The following is a 14,294-nucleotide window of genomic DNA, read 5'->3' as shown; positions in this document are numbered from 1 at the left end:
CTTGTGGAGGTCTACAATTTTTTTCTGAGGTCTTTGCTGATTTCTTTTGATTTTCCCATGATGTCAAGCAAAGAGGCACTGAGTTTGAAGGTAGGCCTTGAAATACATCCACAGGTGATCCATCAAATGATGTCAATTAGCCTCAGAAGGTTCTAAAGCCATGACATAATTTTCTGGGATTTTTAAAGGCACAGTCAACTTATTGTATGTAAACTTCTGACCCACTGGAATTGTGATACAGTGAATTATAAGTGAAATAATCTGTCTGTAAAGAATTGTTGGAAAGATGACTTGTCATGCACAAAGTAGATGTCCTAACCGACTTGCCAAAACTATAGTTTGTTTGCAAGAAATTTGTGGAGTGGTTGAATAAAGAGTTTTAATGACTCCAACCTAAGTGTATGTGAACTTCCGACTTCAACTGTATCTGCTGGGTTAACTCCTGAAACCCATGGTCAAGACTAAGACCATAGAGCTGATAGACTTTGAGAAGCTACCTGCAGGACAGAACGCCACAGTGGCTGTGATGAGATACAGTGCTAATGACATAGAGGATGCTCTGATCCTCAACAAGGCCTCTCTAGACAGAGGTGAATTACTGATCTACGTTAATGTATGTCTATGAGCTGAGCAGGCAAATTGTATTCTGCAGGGGTTAAAGTCTCAATTCTGTTCGTACACTTGTTTACATGGATATGCTTCTTAATAAAAACATTTGAAACGAGCCATTACACTTCGTTATTATCATGTAATTTCCTTATTATTATTCAGTTTATTACTTCTACATATTAATCAACAAATTAAGAAGTGGCAGGTTGGAGAGGATCTGTCACGTTTGTATTGACACAACATTAACAGAGTCAAAATAAAGATATGCCTACATTGGCTTTGTCTGTTGTCTTTTCTGCATATAATTGATCCTATTTCGACGCAAAAACCATTCAAACAAAGTTTTCCCCCTTTTCCCGAAATATATGCATAAAGTCACAAACCCTGCTGCGGTCATTCGACCGTTCTTCAAAGAGAGGACGCCATAATGAGAGAAATAATGTAGCCTAAACTACAGAAAATTGGCCTTTTACGAGATTAAATCGTGAAAGGAATGTTCGATTCTTATTAAAGAGATGGCGTCCAGATAGGCTACTTTAGGAAGCTTTCTCGATGGACATAATATAGGCCTACTGAGAGAATCAACAAACTCACACACGCACACCCCCATAAAAGCACCTGCCAATCAAAGCCATTAGCGTAAGTCGGACACAAGCAAATATTTCTCCTTTCCTTAAAACGTATGAAAAAACCTTGACCTACCTTAGGCTTTGCGAAAGTAGGCTAAGATAGTGAATTGACAAGGAAAGTATGAAGGGGACAGCTAAGCTATAGGGTGTGATGTGGGGTGGGCATTCTATGTTTTGTATTTCTTTGTGTTTGGCCGAGTGTGGTTCCCAATCAGAGGCAGCTGTCTATCGTTGTCTCTGATTGGGAATCATACTTAGGTAGCCTTTTTTCCACCTATGTTGTGGGATCTTGTTCTTGTATGGTTGCTGTTGAGCCCTACAGGGCTGTACGTTTCGTTGGTTTTCTCTTTCTTGGTTTTGCTGGTTATCATTAAAGAATATGATTAACCTACCCCACGCTGCATCTTGGTCCACTTCTTCAGACGAGCGTTACAATAGTATGAAGATGAAATTGACAATCATTAAAATAGAAGCAAATAAATAGCTTATTTATCAGCAACGCTGATTATCGATGGGGAGAGTGTTGGAAAGATTTTTCCAATACTGTGACGAACTATTACAATTAGAATGATGTAAAAAAAACTGACTTCATTGACTTACTGTGTGAGATGAAGAAAAAATTACTAGGAAACCTAGCTGGGCACTTTCCTACATCTTACATTTGCGAGAATCAAGCCAGGAGAGCGTGAATGATGGTATGAAACAATGTTCTTACTGAAGTGGCCTATAGCGCTCTACAGCCCGCACATCATCAGTTGGAAAGGGAAGAAGAAGTAGAACGTTTAATAGACAGACTAAGTTAGCAAAACAATTCCTTATAATCATTAGTAAACACTCCCGCTCATAGGTGAAGTTTATCTACATGAAAACAAAATCAAACAAAACCAAAATTATATCCTAAAATGTATTTAGACAGTCATTTTATTTTCATGACTGTCTTCATCCATAACCATCAGTTACACGGTTATTCAATTACCACCACAGCCCTACTCACCGACTTCTGAACATAATCACTGATTCATTTCAGATGTAGTGTTCTTGTTACTCTATTTAAATACAGAGTTCACTCTTCTGGTTCACTTTTTAGTGGCAGTCTAATACCACCAGACTGATACTTATTTGCAATACTGAACTCTGTCCCTCTTCTTCCATTCATTCCTCCCCAGGGTTCGGGAAGGTGCCTGGTCTACAAGAAAGCCAAGTGCACATTGAGGCTCTACACCAATCAGACCTTTGACAAGGTGATGGATCCCATGCTGGAAGCGGCCACACACAAGCCCATCTGGAGGCACAGTATCCTGGACAGGTGAGTAACCCAGGTGAGTAACCCACAAACTCTATTACTAGAACCTCACTGTCACCCATTGTATTGTTACAACCTGTTGGTTACATCCATCTCGATATAGAAACACGTTGAAGGATGTATTTGTGTTTTATGCAACCTAAAATGTGTATAATATATCTGAGATTTGACATTCATACATAAAGAACTAGCAAATATGGAAATAATGTGAGAGATACGTAAGTAATTGTGTGTGTCCCAGGTGAGAAGGTGGAGAACAAACAGGTGCTGGTGAACACGTCCATGCCCACCGTCACCCAGACACCACTGGAGGGCAGTGCCCAGCCAGGACAGCCCCAGTACAGACACATGCCCATCAGGTGGGTCAGCCAGCCTCCTCCCCTCACCACTCATACACCCCTGCCTGCCCCCACACAGAACTATTATTATAAACTGGGTGGTTCGAGCCCTGAATGCTGATTGGCTGACAGCCGTGGTATATTGGAAATATACCACACCTCCACTGGCCATATTGCTTAAATATAACGTTTGTTCCTCATCTACTATCTCTTCTGACCTTTGAGCAAAATACTTAGTGTCCACTATATGACGTCAAACAACCAAGTCCTTTCAGGTCTCTTTCAGCAATTCAGCCTTGTCAGATCAGGTCAGCTGATGCCTGTGCTTCCCTCTCTTCCCTACAGGGGCTCCACAGACTCCTACATCGAGAAGGTGATTATCTCCTCCAACGCAGACGATGCTTTCCTCATCAAGATCCTGCTGAGACAGACCAAGAGACCAGAGATAGGAGAGTTCAGCAGTCGGCACTGACAGAAAGGTACTACTGACCCTCCCTTATCTGCCCTCTCAGGGCCATATGATGCTTATGATCGGGAAAGCAACTGATCTGTCGCAGGCCTGAAGTGTCTGTAGTCTGCATGAACTGCAGAGTCTCAGTGCGCCATGTCAACATTTAGTGACGGGAGAATATACAGATGTAATCTAACACAGTGTTGACCAACTGAAATGGTAGATTCCTTTGCAAGACTTTGTGTGTGTGTGAGAGCGTGTGCGCGCATTAGTGTGTGTGCACGTGTGCATTTGTGTGTGTTGAGTCAGGCCCCAGTGTTGCCAGTAGTTCCAGTGAGGGCCTCTCTCCTCGTCTTTCGAGGGGCTCTGCTTTTCAATTAATTGGCTCTTTGTCCTGCGCCAGACTATGCAAATGTATTACACCCCAGCAGTACACTGCCGCTCCTGGGAAAAGTGTTTACAACCGCCATTGTTTTGCTGCTGCACCTCCCTCTAGAAAAGAGGGCCTGTATGATGTTTTAATCGGAAAGCTAACTGGCGCCATGCATAATTTACTCACTTCATTAAACGGGGTCGCTGCTGGGGCTGGCCGGTCAGTATAGTCATGGGACAATGTCCTCTGTCTCTTACAGGAGTGAGGGGTCACCAAGGGGTTAGGCATAGCAGGAGAGGGGGAATGCTAGAACTGGGGAAAGGCCCGGGATGGAGCTACAAGTGAACAACCTGAGAGTAGTGATGCTGGAGTGTGTTCTTGTGTTGTTTCATGTTGGTGCACTAAAGAGTTATCTGGATTTTTCCCCCGCTGCCATCCTCACAAGGATTTTGTACGGAGTGACGGACTGTTAGTACTGTTGTATATACTGTAGGGGTGGTATAAGTGTTGCAAATTACTTCGTTTTTTGTGAAGCAGGCTATATATTTGTTATATAAGATACAGAGAATCGACTTTTAAAAAACAATTCTGTATTAGTTAAAAAAATGTGTTTAGCTGAGTTTTGGCAAATGTATTCAATTCTACGTTTAGCTGGTCATGACTAGTCTCATACGTTATTGTAATCAGAGCAGAATAGGTTTGGGCAGCAGCCTAGTGGTTAGAGCGTTGGGCCAGTATTTCGGTTACTGGCCCAAATCCCCGAGCTGACAAGGTAAAAATCTGTCGTTCTGCCACTGGACAAGGCAGTTAACCCACTGTTCCTCGGTAGGCCGTCATTGTAAATAAGAATTTGTTCTTAACTGACTTGCCTAGTTAAATAAAAAAATTAAGTAAATGATTTAGCGCAAACACACACGCACACACGCACGCACGCACGCACGCACGCACGCACGCACGCACGCACGCACGCACACACACACACACACACACACACACACACACACACACACACACACACACACACACACACACACACACAAACACACACACACAGCTACAGGCCAGGGGTGGCGGGCGGGGGTTGGTGTGTGTGGTTGTGAGTGCTGGGGGCCCATTGTCCTTGCCGCCAGTGTGGAGCTGTATAAGGCGTGATGGAGGGCTCTGGACCCTCGCTGTTGTCTTGGCTTTCTCTGCCGATTTCATGCCTCTTTTATCATTCACTTTCACACAAAACAAACAACACAGAGGACGTCTGCTATGGGAACTAGTCTCTCTCTCTCTCTCTCTCTCTCTCTCTCTCTCTCTCTCTCTCTCTCTCTCTCTCTCTCTCTCTCTCTCTCTCTCTCTCTCTCTCTCTCTCTCTCTCTCTCTCTCTCTCTCGCCTGCTCCTTCTCTCTCTCCATTTTCCCACTCTCATTTTATGCCTTTCTCTCCTTTGCCCTATGGTCTATTTTTTCCTGTTGCTCTGCCCTTTCCCTCCCTCACACTTCCCTCCACTCCTGTTTTTCCCTCCAATATCCTCTCTCTCTTTCTCCCTCTGTATAGCCTATTAGACGTTTGCCCTTTCTTGGTTTTCGCTCTTCCTGTCCTCTCCTTCCTGCTGTTGGATGGGGCTCACTCTCAATCAGGCATGGGCCTCCTTAGTCCTTAGAAAAGCACTGTTCTTGTTCCCAATCAAAACATTTTACATTTACATTTTAGTCATTTAGCAGACGCTCTTATCCTGAGACAGCTAAGAGGTACAACCACATATCTCAGTCATAGTAAGTTAATTATTCCTCAATAAAGTAGCTATCAGCAAAGTCAGTGCTAGTGGGGGGAATAGTCAAGTGCGAGTGTTAGTTCACGAAAGGCATGCTTTTTTGGGGGGGGGAGGGATTATTTAAGATACTGTTTGAAGAGGTAAGGTTTCTGATGTGGGAAGCTGGTTCCACCATTGGAGTGCCAGGACAGAGAAGAGCTTTGACTGGGCTGAGCAGGAGCTGCCCTCTTGCAGGGGTCTATGGCACTAATGGACCACTAAGTGTGGCTAACACTAACAGATCTGCCTGAACTTTGCTCATGACTATCTGTAGAACAGTGACGCCAGCAGAGGTAACAACCATAGAAATAGAATGTAGACCTATGGAATACACATTTTTATTCTATGACGAAACCCCGTCATAAACAAGTGAATGACTGATACCACATTCAGAAATACTACTACCCATCATCTTACTGGTATATGTCATTGCAGGGAAATGGGTTAAAGGGTAAATCCATTTGAATTCAAACGGCATTTACCCGTTTTGCATACCCCACAATACCATGAGACATCCATGTCTTCATCACTGGAAAAGATAAACGAGTTCGATACCATTAAAAAGCTTACAAAAAGGGTTGTCAAACTATTTTATAATTTCTTGGTAAATTTTTTTTAATAAAAGTTGCCGTTTTTTTACCTTAACATCAATGATCTAAAAACGGGTCTGTTGTACATTAGCTTAGACATGACATAATCTGAGTTTTTTGTGTTGCGCTCGCCATCGGTTGAGACACACCATGCTCCACAGGGTGGGTGTCATTTCAATCTTAGAAATACAATTCACAGAATGGATCTATCCCTTCAGACCACTGTAATGTAGCAGGTACACCATTGAAATTCAAATTGAATTGAGAAATGTTTTCTTCTAATTACTACCAACAAGATGGCTGCTGGTCCACCCACCATTGAATGTCATCTTAAATGGTAATGTCTATTCTGTTATCTATATTTCTATGATTTCAATAGGCTTCCTGTGGAGGATTGACATTATTATTTAGAACAGATATTCCCATTCAAGTAAACATTGTCTGATGTCTGGACCTCCAACCATCTTTGTGGTACCATTTGAAAGTTGACATTTCAATTTGATTCCCATTTTGGACCATTTGATTTAGTACATTTATCAGCCAAAACATCCACCTTGTATTCAAGAGCATGTTGTGCCTCAGCCGATGGCGAGCACAACACAAAAACCCCAGATAGTGATGATATGGTGGGGTATGCAAAATAGGTCAACTTTGAGCACCTTTATCTCTTGAATTATTTGTCATTCAGGTCCAAAAAGTTACTTTTTGAGCGCTTCCAATATGGACAAATATGAATGAAAGGTTTTGTTCAAATCAAAGGGGTGGTGTCAAAAAGTGATTGAATTCAAATGAATTTACCTTGAAGGCATTTCTGTTATGTCCAATTGGAACTTTATTTTATTATCCTCACATATAGTATACACAAAACTACAGGAACATTTGTTTGGGTGATGTTAGGCACAGCGTATTTAGGGTGTATCGTTTAGCGTTCCCCATCTAGTGACCAACAGGTCCTACAGTTACAGTGTATTGTTAGACAGAATTTTCCCACATGCACTGATTTGATTTCCCCTCTCAAGTTGAGTTGATCCCCCTCCACTTCCTCTCTGGGCTGGACTGACTGAAAGTCATGTGTGTGTAATCCTGGTCTCACTGTCAGGCTAAGCACCTCTCTCCACTTCCTGCTCTCTTTCTTTTCACTTCTCTCCCTCTCTTTTTTGGTTTGCAAATGGGCCTACAATCTGTTTGCTCTAGCCAGGGATGGAAGAGTGCCTCAGCCCCTGGGCAAACATTTGCCCTCACACTTAAGGCCTCCAGTCCCAGGCAGCTACCGGAGGCCCGGGGCCCTTGCCTCTCACATCATGTGAATCTAAAGAGGGCCCCACCAGACAACAGCAGCATGGCAGTGTATGCTGCACTGGGGGTAATTTAGTGTGGAACATGCAAGTGTCACGTTTTCCTTCAGTTAGTGTTGTTTTTTAGCATGCTCCACCAGAAGCAGCAAACTGAGGCAGAAATCAAAAGATCAAGCCACTATCAATTGATAACGCTTCAGAGACGTGCATAGAAACTCTTGAAATAAACTTGAAATGTATAAAGACTTCACTCACTCGCAGCTGTAGCATGGCTCATTGATTACATTGGGTCCTTTTCATCCCCATGTCCAGTATATAATTTGTACCTGCACTTGGACCACTTTAACTCAATCTCCCTCTCTGTGGTGTGTGACAGGTGTGTGTGGCCTGATCGTTCCTCAGGAGGACATGCCTTTCTGTGTTATCATCACGAACCCTCACGACTACCACGCCAGAATGACGATACAGTATCTCCACACAATTCAACATTACCTATTCTTTGCTTTGGGGGGTACAAAGTCCCACTCAAGGGAACTGGTAGCTAGCAGATTTTAACAGGCTAATGTGGACGAAGATAGTGTCGGCAAGTTAAGGTTGGTCGAAAATTCTCTGTGCTACTCCAAACTGTACCTATCCTGTAACGGCTAATGGAGCATCACATCCGCCCGTCACAATCTGCTAGCTAGGGAACTGGATGTGGAAGATGAGACTTATCAAAGTATCCCAAGTTTCACGTGGCTTCTTTTAACTCATGGGGAAAATTAATGAACTTTTGTTTTGATACCGTTTGAAACCTAGCCTCCCTGAACTACTTATGGAGAAAATTAATCAACTTTAGTTTTGTTTGATACCTACCCTCCAAATCCTTCGACAATTATCCCTCACTTTCTCCATTTTGCTCTCTCTGATATCCAACAGAAGCAGAAGCCCAACAAGACTGCTGTGTTGACCCTCACTCTTCACAGGTTTGAATTAGCTCTTCTGAGACAAAGCGCTCATTATCCCCCTTACTCCATTGGCTGGGTTATCATGGGCTTCCAGAACACACGTCCATTGACAACACTAAGCAGTCAATGTTATTGTTCACGAACAGATATCGGTTGCTGTGGAAACCGCTGTTAAGGAAGTCGCTAGCTTCGTAGCTACTGGTATTCCAACTTTTTTCTTTCTTTCTGAGTTTAGAATAGAATAGAAAACTAGATTTTACAATGGACCTAAAACGCTGAATGACACACGATGAAACCTATGTCATATGTTGCAATGGTATTTATTTGATATAAAGGTGTGGACTGTTCAGCAGCATTACACATGTCCCAGCCTTTGATCTATCAGTGTACTTACGGTCTCTGTTACACATACGTTGTTTTAGATACAGTTCAATTTGATCCGTCTTCTTGAGAGAGTGGTTCCTTATTATTGGCTAGTGTTGTCGGAGGTTGTCATGGACAGGACACAGCAATGTTTGGCAAGAGAGGATGATCATGTGTGCTAAAGTCAGAGGTTAGAGGTCAGAGCTCTTCCTTCCTGTGACCTTAGTGATGGCTACTGCTTTTCAGTGGAATGGTCTGGAGTAGGGGGTGCACCGTACATTACCCTCAACAGCAACACTCATGCTGAATTTATTTTTCTCTCTGGCACTTAATTGATCAATCACTGTTATTGATTATCTAGAGAATGCACACTGGTTAGCCTGTTATAAATTTGTCTCATTAATACAAGGGCATAAACCACTGAACCAGTAGGCCTGTTGACTGTTTACCGAGTTGTGTTGTAGAGCAGTTAACATTACCACCACACTGATTGTTATTGCTGCTGTATTTTCATCTCATCTTAAACATCAAGGTTTAGTTCATTATCATCCCATTTTGTACACTGCATGTACTGTACCAGTCAAAAGTTTGGACACACCTACTCATTCCAGGGTTTTTCTTTATTTTTACTATTTTCTACATTGTAGAATAATAGTGAAGACATCGAAACTATGAAATAACACATAACCAAAAAAGTGTTAAACAAATCAAAAAATATATTTTATATTTGAGATTCTTGCCTAGTTAAATAAAGGTTAAATAAAAAAATTACAAGTAAAACAAATTCAAAGTAGCCACCCTTTGCCTTGATCTTCCTGTCCGGGTTGGCGCCCCCCCTTGGGTTGTGCCGTGGCGGAGATCTTTGTGGGCTATACTCAGCCTTGGATGGTAAGTTGGTGGTTGAAGATACCCCCCTAGTGGTGTGGGGGCTGTGCTTTGGCAAAGTGAGTGGGGTTATATTCTGCCTGTTTGGCCCTGGCCGGGGGTATCGTCGGACGGGGCCATAGTGTCACCCGACCCCTCCTGTCTCAGCCTCAAGTATTTATGCTGCAGTACTTTATGTGTCGGGGGGCTAGGGTCAGTCTGTTATATCTGGAGTATTTCTCCTGTCTTATCTGGTGTCCTGTGTGAATTTAAGTATGCTCTCTAATTCTCTCTCTCTTTTTCTCTCTTTCTTTCTCTCTCTCTCGGAGGACCTGAGCCCTAGCACCATGCCTCAGGACTACCTGGCCTGATGACTCCTTGCTGTCCCCAGTCCATCTGGCCGCGCTGCTGCTCCAGTTTCATCTGTTCTGCCTGCGGCTATGGAACCCTGACCTGTTCACCGGACGTGCTACCTGTCCCAGACCTGCTGTTTTCAACTCTTTAGAGACAGCAGGAGCGGTAGAGATAGTCTGAATGATCGGCTATGAAAAGCCAACTGACATTTACTCCTGAGTTGCTGACCTGTTGCAACCTCAACAACCACTGTGATTATTCTTATTTGACCCTGCTGGTCATCTATGAACATTTGAACATCTTGGCCATGTTCTGTTATAATCTCCACCCGGCACAGCCAGAAGAGGACGGGCCACCCCTCATAGCCTGGTTCCTCTCTAGGTTTCTTCCTAGGTTCTGGCCTTTCTAGGGGGTTTTTCCTAGCCACCGTGCTTCTACACCTGCATTGCTTGCTGTTTGGGGTTTTAGGCTGGGTTTCTGTACAGCACTTTGTGACATCAGCTGACGTAAGAAGGGCTTTATAAATACATTTGATTGATTGATTAATGACAGCTTTGCACACTCTTGGCATTCTCTCAACCAGCTTCATTAGGTAGTCACCTGGAATGCATTTCAATTAACAGGTGTGCCTTGTTAAAAGTTAATTTGTGGAATTTCTTTCTTTCTTATTGCGTTCGAACCAATCAGTTGTGTTGTGACAAGATAGGGGTGGTATACAGAGGATAGCCCTATTTGGTAAAAGACCAAGTCCGTATTATGGAATTAACAGCTCAAATAAGCAAAGAGAAACGACAATCCATCATTACTTTAAGACATGAAGGTCAGTCAATGCGGAACATTTCTTGAAGTGCAGTTGCAAAAACCATCAAATGCCATGATAAAACTGGCTCTCATAAGGACCGCCACAGGAAAGGAAGACCCAGAGTTACCTCTGCTGCAGAGGATAAGTTCATTAGAGTTACCAGCCTCAGAAATTGCAGCCAAATAAATGTTTCACGGAGTTCAAGTAACAGACACATCTCAACATCAACTGTTCAGAGGAGACTGCGTGAATCAGGCCTTCATGGTCGAAATTGAAAGAAGAAGCCACTACTAAAGGACACCAATAAGAAGAAGAGATTTGCTTGGGCCAAGTAACACAAGCAATGGACATCAGACCGGCGGAAATCTGTCTTTTGGTGTGATGAGTCCAAATTTGAGAATTTTGGTTCCAACCGCCGTGTTTTTGTGAGACGCAGAGTAGGTGAACTGATGATCTCTGCATGTGTGGTTTCCACTATGAAGCATGGAGGAGGAGGTGTGATGGTGTGGAGGTGTTTTGATGGTGACACTGTCAGTGATTTATTTAGAATTCAAGGCACACTTAACCAGCATGGCTACCACAGCATTCTGCAGCGATATGCCATCCCATCTGGTTTGCGCATAGTGGGACTATCATTTGTTTTTCATCAGGACAATGACCCAACACACCTCCAGGCTGTGTAAAGGCTATTTGACTAAGAAGGAGAGTGATGGAGTGCTGCATCAGATGACCTGGCCTCCACAATCACCCAACCTCAACCCAATTGAGATGGTTTGGGGTGAGTTGGACCGCAGAGTGAAGGAAAAGCAGGCAACAAGTGCTCAGCATATGTGGGAACTCCTTCAAGACAGTTGGAAAAGCATTCCAGGTGAAGCTGGTTGAGATAATTCCAAGAGTGTGCAAAGCTGTCATCAAGGCAAAGGGTGGCTACATTAAAGAAAAACCTTTGAATAAGTAGGTGTGTCAACTTTTGACTGGTATTGTATGTGTTGTTTTGAAATGGATTGTGATGAGTTGAAGGATGGCGCGACCTGTCTCCCGGGAGTTATTCATTAGGGCACACTGTTGCAAAACGTTTTGCAAACAACAATTTATTGTTGGACAAGTTCAGGTTGTCCCTCCCTATTTCAGTCGGTGTTTTGTCCAGTTTGGTGCCTATTGAATAGCATGTCTCCTCCACCAGGTGGGGAAGCTGATCGAGCTGCTGGCTGGGAAAGCAGGGGTGCTGGACAGAAGGTTCCACTACAGCACCGCCTTCGGTGGCAGCAAGGTGAAGGCTGTGTGTGAGGACCTGATCTGCTATGGGTACAACTACCAGGGCAAGGACTACATCACCTCGAGCATCACTGTGTAAACACATTTTGAATTAAAGACATGGAATGGAGGAGTGTTGTATGTCAGCCTGGTTAAACCAGACTGTTTGATAAGTGAAACATTGGTGAGCGCATTGTTCAGTCTGATTTAACCTGATAGTTGTATTTAAGAATGTATACGTCACGTATGAGCATTACACTATGGCTACGGACATGACATCTGTGGCCACTAATTTAACAGTATTATACAGTATTATAGCCATTCTCTAGCTCAGTGTTTCTCAATTCTGGTCCTGGGGACCCAAAGGGATGTACATTTTAGTTTTTGCCCCAGAACTAACACAGTTGATTCAAGTAATCAACTCAACATCAGGCCTTTAATTTCAAATCAGGTGAGTTCTAGGGCAAAAACAAAAATATACACCCCTTTGTGTCCCCAGGACTAGGATGGAGAAACACTGATCTACCTGTAAGCCCTAGAATTTGATGGTCTTGTGTTCTCTCCTTCAGAGAGCCAATTGAGGCCTATATTTGGACCAGTGTACTTTGAGAAGCTGAAGCATATGCATGCCAGAGCCCGAGGCCCCAGAGCTGTGATCACCAGGTCAGATAAACCCAGGAACGTTATGTGCAGAACCATATACAGAGTTTGGCCAACTTTTACACAGAATGCCATGTTAGCACCTTTTCTCAAGCTGTTGGTGATGTAACAATACCAGAGCTCCTTAAAGGTCTACATGGCTGTGGTTGTATGATACCTCCCCTATCCAATATTACAGTATTGTACTCCATTGTGTCAATTTAATATTTGTCCGGCTAAGTACAGAAAGTCATCCTCAAGCCATACCTGACCTGATCCCCCCCCCCCCCCCCCCCATCTTACCTGTTTGCTGCTGTCCTGTCCGTGCCGGCGCCCCACCCCAGACAGCCCACGGAGGGGCGCTCTAGAGACAGAGGCCTGCGTCTGGGGGAGATTGAGGGCGACTGTCTGATTGGCTATGGGGCCAGCATGCTACCGCTGGTGATCTCCAGTGATGCCTTCGAGGTGGATGTGTGTGGCCAGTGTGGCCTGTTGGGAAATTCTGGGTGCTGAGTGTCCTTTTTGGTCCACCTGTAATACCGGAGAATAGTAGTTAGAATCGAACTTGATACCAAAAGTTCAGTTTCCTTGTATTGCAGCTGTAGATTTTTACTGTGCTTACAACCAATAAAGTATGTGACGTGTGTGTGTCTGCTCTGAATGTGATTAGCATAACCAGTTGACTTAATTGGATACTTTGGGATTTTGGCAACATTTTTATGTATCTGTGTCTAGTATGAAGGAAGTTAGAGGTAGTTTTGTGAGCCAATGCTAACTAGCATTAGCGCAATGACTGGAAGTCTATGGGTATCTGCTAGCGTTCTAGTAGATACCCATAGACTTCCAGTCATTGCGCTAACGCTAGTTAGCATTGGCTCACAAAACTACCTTCATCCTGGACACAGAGACATAAAAATGGTATCCATGAGTTCATCTGACTCTGAGGAAGTAGATAAAGGGCCTCATCCTGATGTTTCCCTTTAATCAGATGTAAAGGTTGTTTATGCAAAGACCAGTAGACTGAACTAAGCACCTTTTCTATCCTCTGTTAAACAGTATTATAGAGGCCCCCCACTCCCCTGTCTCTCTCCCTCTCTCTATTCCAGGTGCCACTACTATAAGTCCTCTTGTCACATGTCCTCGTTGCGGATCCCTACGCCTGCAAACAGCCCAGGAGCTGCAGTCCATGAACATTGTCCCCCGCCTTAAACTAACATGCTACGAGTAACCTCATGCCCAGGCTAATCGCTACCAAATATAGGGTTCGACTGACAGGGAAAGCCCGCTGGTGGACAAGAGTATGAAAAGGGTGAGATGGCGATGAACTGACAGAGGGTGGAGCTAGAAATGTGAGAAGGACAACAAGCAACGTTGAATACTCAAATTGACAACTGTCAATATAATGTTTCAGGAAATACTATAGCACTGTTACAATAATGGAATGGCTATAGTATATCAGAAAATGATACAGGGCTCCCAATTTTCAGACAGGTTTCTAATCGCGCCTTCCTCTGCGAGAGAGTGGAATCATGAATGATTGATTCATGTATGATCGTTATGTTCGCCTGCTCCCTGGATTTGCCTTGTTAGCAGCGCATTCATTCACCACTCTGTCCAGCAGGAAACTAGAAGGATGAAGCGTTGAACGGAGCCTGACCACAGCAGGAGCAGAGAACTGAAAT

The 14,294-nt window shown here is 43.7% G+C and overlaps 1 pseudogene; it reads left to right on the top strand.

Moving 5' to 3' along the window:
* LOC120053275 overlaps positions 1 to 13,840 on the top strand; it is a 38,920-nt pseudogene extending 25,080 nt beyond the window's left edge.
* Positions 13,841 to 14,294: the final 454 nt, after the last annotated feature.

Source organism: Salvelinus namaycush, chromosome 9, assembly GCF_016432855.1.
Source record: "Salvelinus namaycush isolate Seneca chromosome 9, SaNama_1.0, whole genome shotgun sequence".
Lineage (NCBI taxonomy): Eukaryota > Metazoa > Chordata > Actinopteri > Salmoniformes > Salmonidae > Salvelinus > Salvelinus namaycush.
Note: the sequence above shows the minus strand (reverse complement) of the source record. Positions and strands in the feature narration are given on the sequence as shown.